The sequence below is a fragment of the Colias philodice genome, chromosome 17 (assembly GCF_061535455.1).
Source record: "Colias philodice isolate Cphi_HAF_F1 chromosome 17, ilColPhil1 Martin Lab GWU primary, whole genome shotgun sequence".
Classification (NCBI taxonomy): domain Eukaryota; kingdom Metazoa; phylum Arthropoda; class Insecta; order Lepidoptera; family Pieridae; genus Colias; species Colias philodice.
The window spans coordinates 9,133,115-9,145,407 of NC_143102.1; the positions used below are offsets into that span (position 1 = coordinate 9,133,115).

Sequence of the window (12,293 nt, forward strand, 5' to 3'; positions counted from 1 at the left end):
AAACCGCATCAAAATCCGTCGCTTAGTTTTAGAATTTAAGCATAGGACATAGGTACAGAGCAAAGGGACAGAGAAAGCGACTTTGATTTATATATGTAGGTACTATGTAGTGATACTTAAACCTATCCTATCCCTTTAATTTAAATATTATTTAAAATAAATACAACATTAATAATCTCAATCCTTTCAACTGCTTCATTATAATAATTACGTTTTTCATTTAATCTCGGGAGAATACATCATTTTTAGAGCAAAAATAGATGAAGAAAATTCTAGACTGGAACAATGGCGCTATCCTTCTTTATTTTAATTTAAGATGAGGTACATTTGCACCTGGTGTTGCCAACTTTAATAGCTTGTCATCCCGGAAATTAATATTTTTAAGGATGACACGGGTTAAGTGGCTAATTTAGTTATTAATTTAATTATTAAAGAGATGAAATTATTAAACATGAGATCTAAATCGTGATTTATTCATTATTTTACCCGACATTTTCAGTATTAACAAAATAATACTTAAGTTTTTTTATTAGAAATCGCTTTTACATACTCTCTTGGTATCCGGATAAAAAATGCTACGCAACAAGTTGAGGGTTAACACGTGGGTATATCAAATTTCAACGAAATCGGTTCAGTATTTTTTGCTAACAAGACGAACGTTCCAAAAGTTCCGACTTGAAGGTACAAATAAATACATGATAAGACATGTCCACAGATCGACATGTCAATACTTGCATTGAATGAAAAAGAAGTTTTGATTTGTTTGCACATTTAGCAAATAGGTACCTCACATATTTTATATTTTATCTCAATATTATAAAATGTAAGTTTAAACTAGGTAGCTGTACATAATATGCGTAAAAAATGTGTGCGTGTACTAGTGTCCACACGTTGACACGAAGTGAAACTTCTTTATGACCTTATTTTTCAAAAAATAACTTACTATAATGCAACTTTACAGAAATACGTCGAATCACGCGTGGTAGGGATAAGAAAAAGATGGCGCGTAACGGAAAAATGTCACGCCTAACGAAAAACTGTTACACTAAATTTTTTTCCAACCCCGATAAAGAAGTTTCACTTCAAAAACTTGTAATGTAACGATAAATTTCGATTACCTAATTATAGCCCATAATACAATATTTTGTTGTTTGTAAGCACTGAAATACACTATGCACTATGTTCATTTCATAGCGCTTTAACTCTTTCAGTCTTGGTGGTTAGTGTCTCTAACCACCTCTTTGCAAATTTTTTTCTTAACACTCACGCCATCTAGCGACAAACGGTTGAATTACTATGCAAGGTGACTTTGACGTTGACAAGTTACGGCTAACTGCCCACATATTTGAATCAATGACAGTTCATTTTCGTTGAATTGAATACTGGGCTAACGTGCTTTTATTTGCGTGTGTGATAAAAAAATCTGTAAAACGGGTAAGTAAGTATTTTTCTTTAATGTTTTTTACTCAGCGTATTGTCATATATGTATTTTATACGTGTTCACATAAAATTACTAATACTTTTGTGTTTTCGATGTGTATTCTAAGCGAAAGTATGGTGGTTAGTAAACTAACCACCGTGACTGTTGCGTGTTTATGTTCATAACTTACATGAAACGTTTGTATGTAACTTTAAGAGTCTTTTTCGTATTTATTACAGTATGTCGCGCCGGCTGCAAGATAAAGAAATAGCAGAATACTTGTTGGAAGACCTTCCTTCAGGTAGCGAGAGTATTTGTAGCGATGAGGACGACGAGGCAGGTACAGAAGATCAGCCAAATCCGTTGGTATTAGGCGATTTGATTGGAGAAGTTCAAGTTTCCGATGATGATAATTTTAATCCCGATGATGACCTCCCTTTGTCTAGCTTAGTATGCCGGAATCTAGATTCTACAGAGTCCAACACTGTAAATTCAAACAAAGCTCCAAAATGGAAGAAGAGTTTTAAGATGGACATACCAGGTGAGTTTTCTGAAAGTGTGGGACTCACCGATCAAATTCTATGCATGGAGAGTGTTACACCGGTTTTGCTATTTCGCCTGTTTTGGACCGAGCATCTACAAGAAATTTTATGTTTTCAAACTAACCTTTACGCTACTCAATCCGGAAAGCCTTATACACCCACCACAACAGAAGAGCTTGCTGTTTTCATTGCTTTGAACTTGGCGATGGGTATTAAAAAATTGCCTAGCTACAGAGATTACTGGTCTTCAGCACCTGACTTGCATGACAGCTATATTTCGAAGTTCATGAGCTTCAATAGATTTTCTTGGCTTTTGAATTATTTACACGTAAACGATAATAGTATAATGCCGAACAGAAATTGCCCGGACTTTGACAAGCTTTATAAAATTAGACCTTTGCTAGACATTCTACAAAGTAATTTTAAAAATAATTACAAGCCATCAGAAAGAGTTGCGATTGATGAAAGCATGATAAAATTTAAAGGTAGGAACTATTTGAAGCAATATATGCCTAAAAAGCCGACTAAACGCGGGTACAAGGTTTGGATGAAGTGTGCACAGTCAGGTTATTGTCTGGATTTTGATTTATATACAGGCAAGCAGGGTTCTAATGTTGAAACTGACTTAGGTGGTAAAGTTGTCAGGAATTTTTGCGAAAATTTGAAAGATAAAAATCACAAAGTCTATTTTGACAATTATTTTAACAGTTACCCTTTGCAAGTCAAATTACGAGAGGACAAAATTCTGGCTTGTGGAACGGTGAATTCGAACCGAAAGTTCTTACCAACGCTGAAAGAAGATAATCGTTTGCGAAGAGGCGAACACGATTACCGGATAAGTGACACAAACGTATGTTTGTTGAAATGGAAAGACAAGAGATCAGTATTTATTTTGTCAAACTATCATGACCCTAAGAATGTCGGTAAAGTTAACCGCAGGGAGCGCGATGGTACCAGTGTTGAAGTGTCCTGTCCAGAAGCCGTAAAAGACTATAACGCATATATGAATTTTGTCGACAAATTCGATCAACTCAAAGGCAGTTATGCTATTGACAGAAAATCCCATAAGTGGTGGCACAGGATTTTTTTTCATTTCCTTGATTGTTGCGTCGTCAACGCCTTTTTGATTTATAAAGAACTTCAGTCCGTCCGCCCGGACCTTGACAAATTGACTCTGAAAGAATTCAGGCGAAGCGTATACCAGGGTCTACTGGCGCCAGCATATGTCAAACAAAGGTCTGATTCAGTAAACAGTAACCGTAGTTCCACGGCCTCGTCTCCAGGACCTGCATTTATAAAACGTCATAAGCCTACAGTCCCTCAGGAAATTCGCCTAGAATGCAGTCGCCATCAACCAGAGAGAAGTACTTCGAGAAGATGCTGCAAATGCAGCACTAAAATATCTCCAGTGCGTACTATATGGCAGTGCAGTACATGTAAAGTGCCACTTTGCTTACGTAAAGGAAAAACATGTTTTTCTGATTTTCATAAAAAGTGATTTTTACATGGATTTTATGAAAATCTTTATAATAACTGATAATATTAATAATTAATAAATATAATTCATCATAGTTTTGTTTGTATCAATAGTCATGGTGGTTAGTGTCACTAACCACCTCATTCCTTGAAAGCCTTCATAACTAGATTTTTTTTTCTTACTTTCTGTGAAATTTTAGTTGTAAATGATCCTAAAACTAACATGAAAGTTTGTAAAATATTCTCTATTTAAAAGTGTGACTGAAAGAGTTAAATTTTGGCCTTTCATTTGAATTGTGTATTTAAACATAATCATTATGAATGCGTAGGGTGTTTATATTATCTACAGGTCAATGTACAAGCCCATTAGAAATTCTTTAAATATTTGATTGCTAAAACGTTAAGGGTTGCATAAAAAAAGGACTACTTAAAAGTTGAACACCCTGGGTGCATTCCCTACACTATTGTCCCGATGCTGTGTTTTTGCGAACAGAATATAAAAATTTCACGGTTCACTCATCTCTATGTAGAACTAGAAGTATATTCATCTCTTTCCAACTCTTACGTATAATATCTGCTCTCTCGCTCAACAGGATCCTAGACGCTAGCTGATATCGACGCAGTCTTATCACAAAGTGCTTGTTACGGAATTATTGTCGTTATTCCTGTTGAATAAAGATGAATTTGAGTTGCAGGAATTGTCTCAGAGGTTGTTGCCATACCTGAATGGCCGTAGCGTAGTATCCAGATCTCGCATTCACGACGAGCCATGAGCTGATTGCTGAGGCTGACCGGACGCCAGTCTAGCTCCGACTTTCGAGGAGTGAGCACGTAATTTTCTACGCGCGAATTCACTGTCCGCGTGTTCCAATAATCGAATCGAATTGTATAAACCGAACTCACATAAATTACTTTCGTATTGTAAGTTTTGAGTTATGTGTGTGATTTAGTTTTTGTGCACTGTACGGATAACGAGTACTGAGGTATGTCAACCAGTTTTTTATACTTTTAAATAATAATTACTCTCGTTGGATGCCGGTGATTTCCTTTTGGTATGCAACGCGGACCTGTTTTTCGTCCGGTCAAGCGTGGGAAGGTATTTGCGATTTACAAACACTATTCTTGTGTTAAATCGTAAATAACATAGGATGCTGTTTAGAAATGTCGCTTTCTTTAGCTGCACAATGAACGGACGTTCCGAACAAAGGAAATAAAGGAGTCAACAATAGGTTTGATTTGTGTCAGGTTTTTTTATAGGAAGTTTGTTTCTCAAATGACCTTAATTAAAAATAAATCGCTACGCTTTTACTTTTTTTTTTGGTTGATTATTGTTTATGCAATAGCCAATAATGATAGTTTGGCCGTGAAACCAAGTGACTGAATTTTTTTATGTAAAAAACCTAAATTCAGCGTAACGTGTTCTGTTATTATATTTTATTATACCTATATTAACTTGGGTAATAAATTCGAAATCACGTAGAGGACATTTATTAGGACGATGCTAGGATACACGATATGCCTTTAGGAATGAAATAGGCTTTAGGTCTACTTTAGGTATCTCGAATCTAGATTCCCATTGCGAACGCACGCTTGTATTAATTGGACCAGATTAAATCGGTTTCAAGTTTAACTTGCAACCTATCTTAATGCTGCAATTAAATTAGTAGTTTATTTATTAGTTTGATATTATTTTCATTACTAAACATACCTACATACTACCTACGTACTTACTAAACGTACATTTTGTTTTATATTTGAATATTACCTACCTACCTACCTCATGTCTTTAAAAGGAGGTGAAATTTATAATTAGAATAGGTAGGTAAGTACTAAGTAGTTACCTACCTATTAGTTTAAGTTTTATATACCTACCTACCTACCTGGTCATGTGCTTATAGGTTCACAATATTTAAATAAGAAGGAATGTTCTGAAATTCTACGTTGTTTAATTTCTTAACAATCAAATTTCAAAACGGAATCCCTAAAATAGCCAATAAATTTACCAACCTACCTCCTTATCTACAATAATTATTACAGATGTGATTCACACGAAATACCTATTTCACATCTATGTGTGGGTACCTATCTATATAGGTACCTAGGTACAATATAACAAACATTAAAACTAACAACATGATATCATAATACATACCTATATTGTACACAGTAAGTGAATTAACTGAATGAAATTCTATTAAGTTCGATCCGTCCAGCACTTGAGTCTAATTGAATGCTTTGTCAAAGGGACATATCCACTAATGTCTCTTACCTACCTTCCTGTACATATACAACGAGACATTATATCCCTATAAAGGTATGCCTATATTATTCTAAATACCGTCTAATTTCATGAATAACTAGCGGTCCGCCCCGGCTTCGCCTGTGGTACATATTAACGTTTTCTCTCCATAAGAACCATCCTCGTACTTCAAGGAATATAATAAAAAAAGAATAATCGAAATCGGTCCACCCGTTCACGCGTGATGCCGTGATCAAGGAAAACAGATTTCATTTTTATATGTAGGTAGGTAGTATATTATAGATTTTAAATGCTCAAATTGCGCACTAATTTGAAAGTTTGTGTCGATGTAAATGTTTATTTTCATTTACGCAAAAAATCAATTGATTTGGCTGTAATTTAGTGTGCTGATGGTGCATAATCTACACATTCGTCTCGTCACTCGACGATACATTTGTACCTATTTGAGAGAGGTCGCGAATTCTTCACACATTTGTCTTCCCTTTGATAAGGTCAAAACTCAAAATACGCGAATCTCAGGCGAACGGCAAGTGCACTAGTTATTCGCTTCGCTATTCGCACCAATGTGTAAATGCATCATCGCACATATTATTTCAATATTAAATATTAATATTATAATATTTTCATCATGCTACATGATTTAACCCATCATAGCTAGGGTGGATACTAAGGTCGAGCTTGACCTATTTTTACATGTTTGCCGAATAATAATAGAATAGATAATTTTAGTATAGTCGCTCCTAACCCGATTTCAACTGTTTTTTAGTACTGTATTAGAACACCTCCCACTAATTATTTACTAAGCTTAAATTCCATATTAAATTAACGCAATCCCACCCACCACGAATTTTTGTCCTATTTTAGAAAAGTTTACTAGAAATTTTATAGTCAATAATCCTTTATATTTACACTTTGGTCGGGCAGAGTGAGTGCACGTGGGAGTCTCGGGCAGACATCAGGCAATTTGGTCAATTTTTGTTTGTTATTTAGTTTGATATTTATTATTGTTCCATATTAAAAAAAAGACTTGTGGCACTCGGGGACTGCCGCGGTAAAGCTATTGCATGCTATGCCTTCAAGGCACACCTCCGCGCCCGTCGGAGTGGGGAGCGTGAGGTTTTTCGTTAAATTTCTGGATTCGGTCCCCGCGCTCAAGGCCCGCGATAGAAGCTATGCAATAGCTTAAAAATAAAAGATGTATCACAGAAACCCATATTCATATAATTCTCCTCTTTTTATCTGTTTTTATATCTCTCTCTTTGATAATCTCCTACAACAATACGACTGATTATGTCGTATTACAGCATACAAAACTGGATTTACCCATAATGCCTAGAATCTACATCCATAATAGTCTATGTAACCAACTTTTTCAAGCGTAATTCACATGGCGGAAAACGTAATGGCGTAATTGCAAGTGATATCTGTCTATTGTCTATGACTCAGTGAGAATTACACTATTAGGTAATTACAGTAGGTAATGGTAGACGGAAACTTGTGGGCAGTGTCGGACAGGTAACGTGGGTTACATCAGGTAATTATATGATTTATCTTATATTTAATGACTCTGCCCCTGAATTTTCTGGTGTTAACCGGGACAAGGAGTGTGATCATTTGCATTGTAAATGGACTTCCAAAAACAAAAAGAGGTTAGTATGTTTATTCTGAATGTATATTTTTCGATTGTTTATACATATAGCTGTAAGCTGTGTGCAGTTTCACTCTACGATGGAATCTCGACCAAATTTTTAGATATTGTATGTATGTAGATAGACTGCCAAGTTTCATAATAATATGTTCAGTAACTTATTCGTCATTGAGTAACAAACTTTCATGGATAGCTTATCAAAGAGCCAAAATTTCGCATTATGTACTAGGTTTATGTAGTTTTTGCTTAGAGTTTTTGCGTGAAAATATTTATCCATTCCTCCAGGTTAAAATTGAAGCCGGTAAATAGTATTTTCTTTTGGCAAAAATTAATGACAATATAGTTAGGTACATTTACTTCGCTACCAAATTACGAAATCTTGTGATTAAACTTACTTTCGAAAACCTTATCAAATTAAAGGTGTGTATGATCGTTAATACGGTGTATCTTATCATGGAATTATAAATTCATTACATATAAATATAACGATAGCCTACTCTCGTATCTCTTGAATAACAGAAATAATGTTTATTTGAAATTAAATTCACCATTTGTATAATGATATGAGTATGATGCGATATTAATTTCCAATGAAACTTGATATGTTTAGAATGAAATAGTTATCTATGTATGTACATATGTGTATGTGTGGGTATACATGTATATTTATTTAGCACGCTCTGTCGCGTAAACGTTTTGATAATTTACTTGATATGTGTCTTTATGTTCGTTTTAATTGTGGGAATGACCCTGTATATCAAAACTAATATGTAGCTAAAAAACCTAATAGCTATACATAATTTTCACGGATAATGAGCAAAAGCCGCAGCTAAAACAGATATGTATATAGGCCTTAGAATAGTAGGTATAGTAAGTATAAAGAATATTATTAAGATAATTTTTGCCCAAGATCTAGGCTTAGAGTTGAGGACATATCGACGCCCCCCGCGAATAATCCGGTAATCGTAAAAGTGTAAATGTTCAGGAAAAATAAAAAACCATTTTTCCTTAATAACTCCATTAAACAACAAGTATCAGAGACTTTTAATATCGCATATGGAAGCTAATTTTTTCAGCTATCTGGTTATTTCAACAAAATTTAAGTAGTCCCAAGGGCTTCGTTATAATTTAACTGGATTCATTTTACTATACTAGTGTAGGTCAAGCTCTGGTCAGTAATGTCACTTACGATATTGTTCGTGTAAATTTATATTTTCGACGGCAACAGTAAAATCTTGTTGCGCTAATATTCGTGTTATTTGTTTTGTATACTGAACATTTGTAATAATCTATTATTTGGTTATTCGATTGTTTAACAGTAACGTACATTTTATTGTTATAACTATTACTGTTTATTCGAATAGTTTACTTAAGTATTATTTGATGATTATTATAGTATGTTTTATGAAATACAGGACATTTTAGTAAATGAAACAACTTTGGATTGTTTCACAAAACACGATAGTTATTATTATCATAGAAAATAGACACTGCACTGAAAACACGACTATTACACATGATTACACAGTCATGAAAATTATACTATGGTCCTATTACAGTTAAAAATGTAATCAGAATCCTCATCAGAACCTCACAGAAGGCGAATCCGCCGTGACCAGTCAGTACTTGTGTGGTGTGGTGTGTGATGTCTTTTTCGCGACTACCTTGTATACAGCAGCAGCGCTTGGGAAAAAGGGCTTCGCGACTCCGGCCGTACTTCCTACATCGTTTCTCCTGTCCCATTCGCTGATCGTATCCTGTCCCAAAATACGCTTGACGAATGAAACAGGACACAGATCGTAATCCGGTTTCCGGAAAGGGCGGCTCCGACTCGACGGCCGCAATCTTGCTGCCGTTCCTATAGACCCTGAAGACGTGGCTGTTCACCACGTCGGCATAGGCATCTATCAAGCCAAACCCCAGCTCTACTTGCTCTGCCGTATGTGGGTCCGTATCGCGGGTGCCATTCGTTCCATCTCCCTGTCCCTCAACACCGCCGGGTGCGACACACCACTCTTGATCTCATAAAGCGTCGAAGCTTCGAGTATCCTGAGGTCAAGAGGGAGAATCCCAGCCAACAGCATCGCAGAGTTCAGGGAGACAGTCCGATATGCTCTGCAGATCTTCTGGGCAAAACCCCGTTGAACGGTGTTAAGCCTCTTTTGGACCCCCATCTTTCCCGCTTTGGGTGCCCACGCTGCTGATGCATACAATATAGTCGGTTATATAACTGCGATATATATAGTCTTAACTACTTGGGGGTTAAGCCCCCAACTTACTTTAGCTCCTCTTGCTAATAGCTTATAAGGGGCGATTGCCTTTTTGCAAACGCTCCCGACATGGGCGTTGAATGTCAGGCCGCCATCAATAGTAAGGCCCAGTATCTTAATACTTTCGAAATATTGGATGTCCACACTCCCCATTACAAGTCGTGGCCTGTCAAATTTTAATTTTCGTGTCGAGAGCAGGGCACATGTCTTGTGTGGCGCGAATTTTAGTTTATTTCTGACACCCCATTCGTCAATTTTCCTCAATGTGCAGTTTGCCTTCGTCTCTACTTCTAAAGCAGTATCTCCATCAAACACTAGCACAATGTCGTCGGCAAAAGCCTGACAAAACACATCCATCTCCTCTAACATCCACAGCAGAGGATCCAGCAAGAGGTCCCACAGGAGCGGCCCACCTATGGAACCCTGCACGCGCCCCTTGTTGGTCTCTCTACTCACTTCCACACCCGTATACCTAACTTTCACACCTCTTCCACTCAGGTATCTGCTGATCATCCGCCTTACGTTCCCCGGACACCCAACTTCGGCCAACCGAACCTTTATGGCTGGCCACCAGGCGCTGTCGAAGGCTCCCTCTATGTCTAGAGATACCACAACAGAAATCTTCTTCTCCTCCCTCTTATTTCTGATGTGGCTACCTAGTCTATAGAGGGCGTCCTCGGTGCTCCTCTGTGGCATGAAGCCATGCTGATGGGGGCTTATTTTGGGCAGCAGGTAGAACCTGAGTCGGACGACCAGCATCTAATGAAGATGAAGATGAAGGTTTCGATGTGGTCTATTCTGATGCCTGCCTCGTTTATCTATCAAACTTTCATCTCTTTTAATTTTTTCTAAGGCTGTGTAAATCATTTGCTCAGTAATAGAAAGAGTGTTTAAAAAAATACCTTGCATACTTGCACTCCATAATGAAAGTAGCGGGAAATCGATTTCTTAATAAAACCCCGAATAAGCCTGTACTAGCACTTAATTAAATAATGTAGAAAACTTTTTACCTGAATAATATCGTAACAACGTTTACTGTCAAATCATATTGATATTATTTTTCGTAAAGATCTAAAACCATATTATTCGTTTCAAATACATTTTAATGTTATTTTATGGAATAAACGCGTAGTTTTTTATATCTTCGTAAATAAAGATAGAAAAATTCTGAAAAAAATTTACATGGTGTATTTTAACTTCTAGATGCCGAAAAACGCATAACATGAAGAACCCCGTAATAGGTCATTACCGGATTATTCGCGGGGGGCGTCGATATGTTTAAGACGATTTATTGTGTTTACATTTAATGCAATAGCTCTTAGAATAATTTTATGCAGCGCAGATATCAAATATCATGTAACACAGATTATAATTTTATCTCTGGCTTTGCGGTTTAGCGGTCAGGTGACTTGCTCGCAGGGTGTGACAAAATAAAATATATGGAGCACCAAGTTGACAGTATTGAATAATTTTATAGATTGATCATTTAATTGGCTTACTATAATAATATCATCTAATATGTTATTTTCTTTATTTTTTAGTTGGTAACATTTATCCAGTCTAATACTAGTCTTGGAGGATGAATGAATATTTTTTTTTAGTAATATGTATGTGTGTAATAAATTCAGAATTCAAAACATCCGTTTCAACTTCCAAAAACGTTTCAAATAGGTATTAAAAACAACAAAAAATTACTTCAAAGCGTGGTTTAATTGTTACGTAGTAGGTACTAGGTACCCATTTCAAATCTGTGAGAGCATAAGAGCATTACATCTTATTTTAATTCTCAAAGACAATAGCGGTACATAACCAAACCACCATGTAACCAATTAATAAAATAATTATCATCCAACTTCCGCGCAATTGTACCAACTATTTCTTATCTCATGTACTTTGTACGTGAGTTGTTTGCTAAAAATAACGACTTGTGATTTAAAAATGACAAAACTATCTACGGAGGATGTTGTATTAGGCATTAAGATTTTAGAACAATGCCGGGCTTATGCGTACATGGTATGACACCAGCTACTTAGGTATATTAAGTTAAATTTGCTCGGATTTTGGGCGTGTTTTTCAAATGTACATTATAAGTCATAAAAGGGTAATAAGATGTTATTCTATAGCAGCTTCGCTTATAAAAGTTGCCTTATGACAGTTTTCAACCGACTTCTAAAAAAGAAGTATATGCTCAATTCGACTGCATTTTTTGGGGTTTGTTACCTCAGAATTTTCGTCCTTATCACGCATTTTTATTAGTAAACTTATCCAATTTAAATATCCACAAAAATTGTCAAAATCAATTCAGTACTTTAATGTTAAAGTGACAGACAGACATTTAAAAATTAATATGGATGATATACATTGTGTTACGGAATGTTATAGTCGTGTATGCGCCCGCGCATGATTTGATTTTGAAGGTATTCCTCGCTTGGAATGTGTGCGGAAATACGCGTCTTGCATTTAGACTAATATTGATTTATTGCTATGTTATTTGTATAAGACGACGTTGTTTTTAATAAATATCAATTTAATACATATATATAGTTGTAGACTACACTTAAGGAGACATAATGGAATGTAATTATGGTAACATAGCTTCCCCAAAAAAAAACACAAAAAAATCGAATGCAATGAAATAGATCATACATTTTCTATTTCAATTTTAACTAGGTAAAGG

General features: G+C 35.8%; 1 protein-coding gene across 2 annotated transcripts in view; it reads left to right on the forward strand.

Annotated features, from left to right (window-relative positions):
* Window positions 1-4,217: 4,217 nt before the first annotated feature.
* The window catches only part of LOC149481264 (rho-related GTP-binding protein RhoN-like), a 118,545-nt gene continuing 110,469 nt past the window's right edge, over window positions 4,218-12,293 (forward strand). The window contains exon 1 of one of the 2 annotated variants that reach the window (XM_089705651.1): window positions 4,218-4,421. The gene's annotated coding sequence lies outside the window, so the exon portion shown is untranslated. The remainder of the gene's footprint in view (window positions 4,422-12,293) is intronic. The other variant, XM_089705649.1, reaches the window with a different exon arrangement.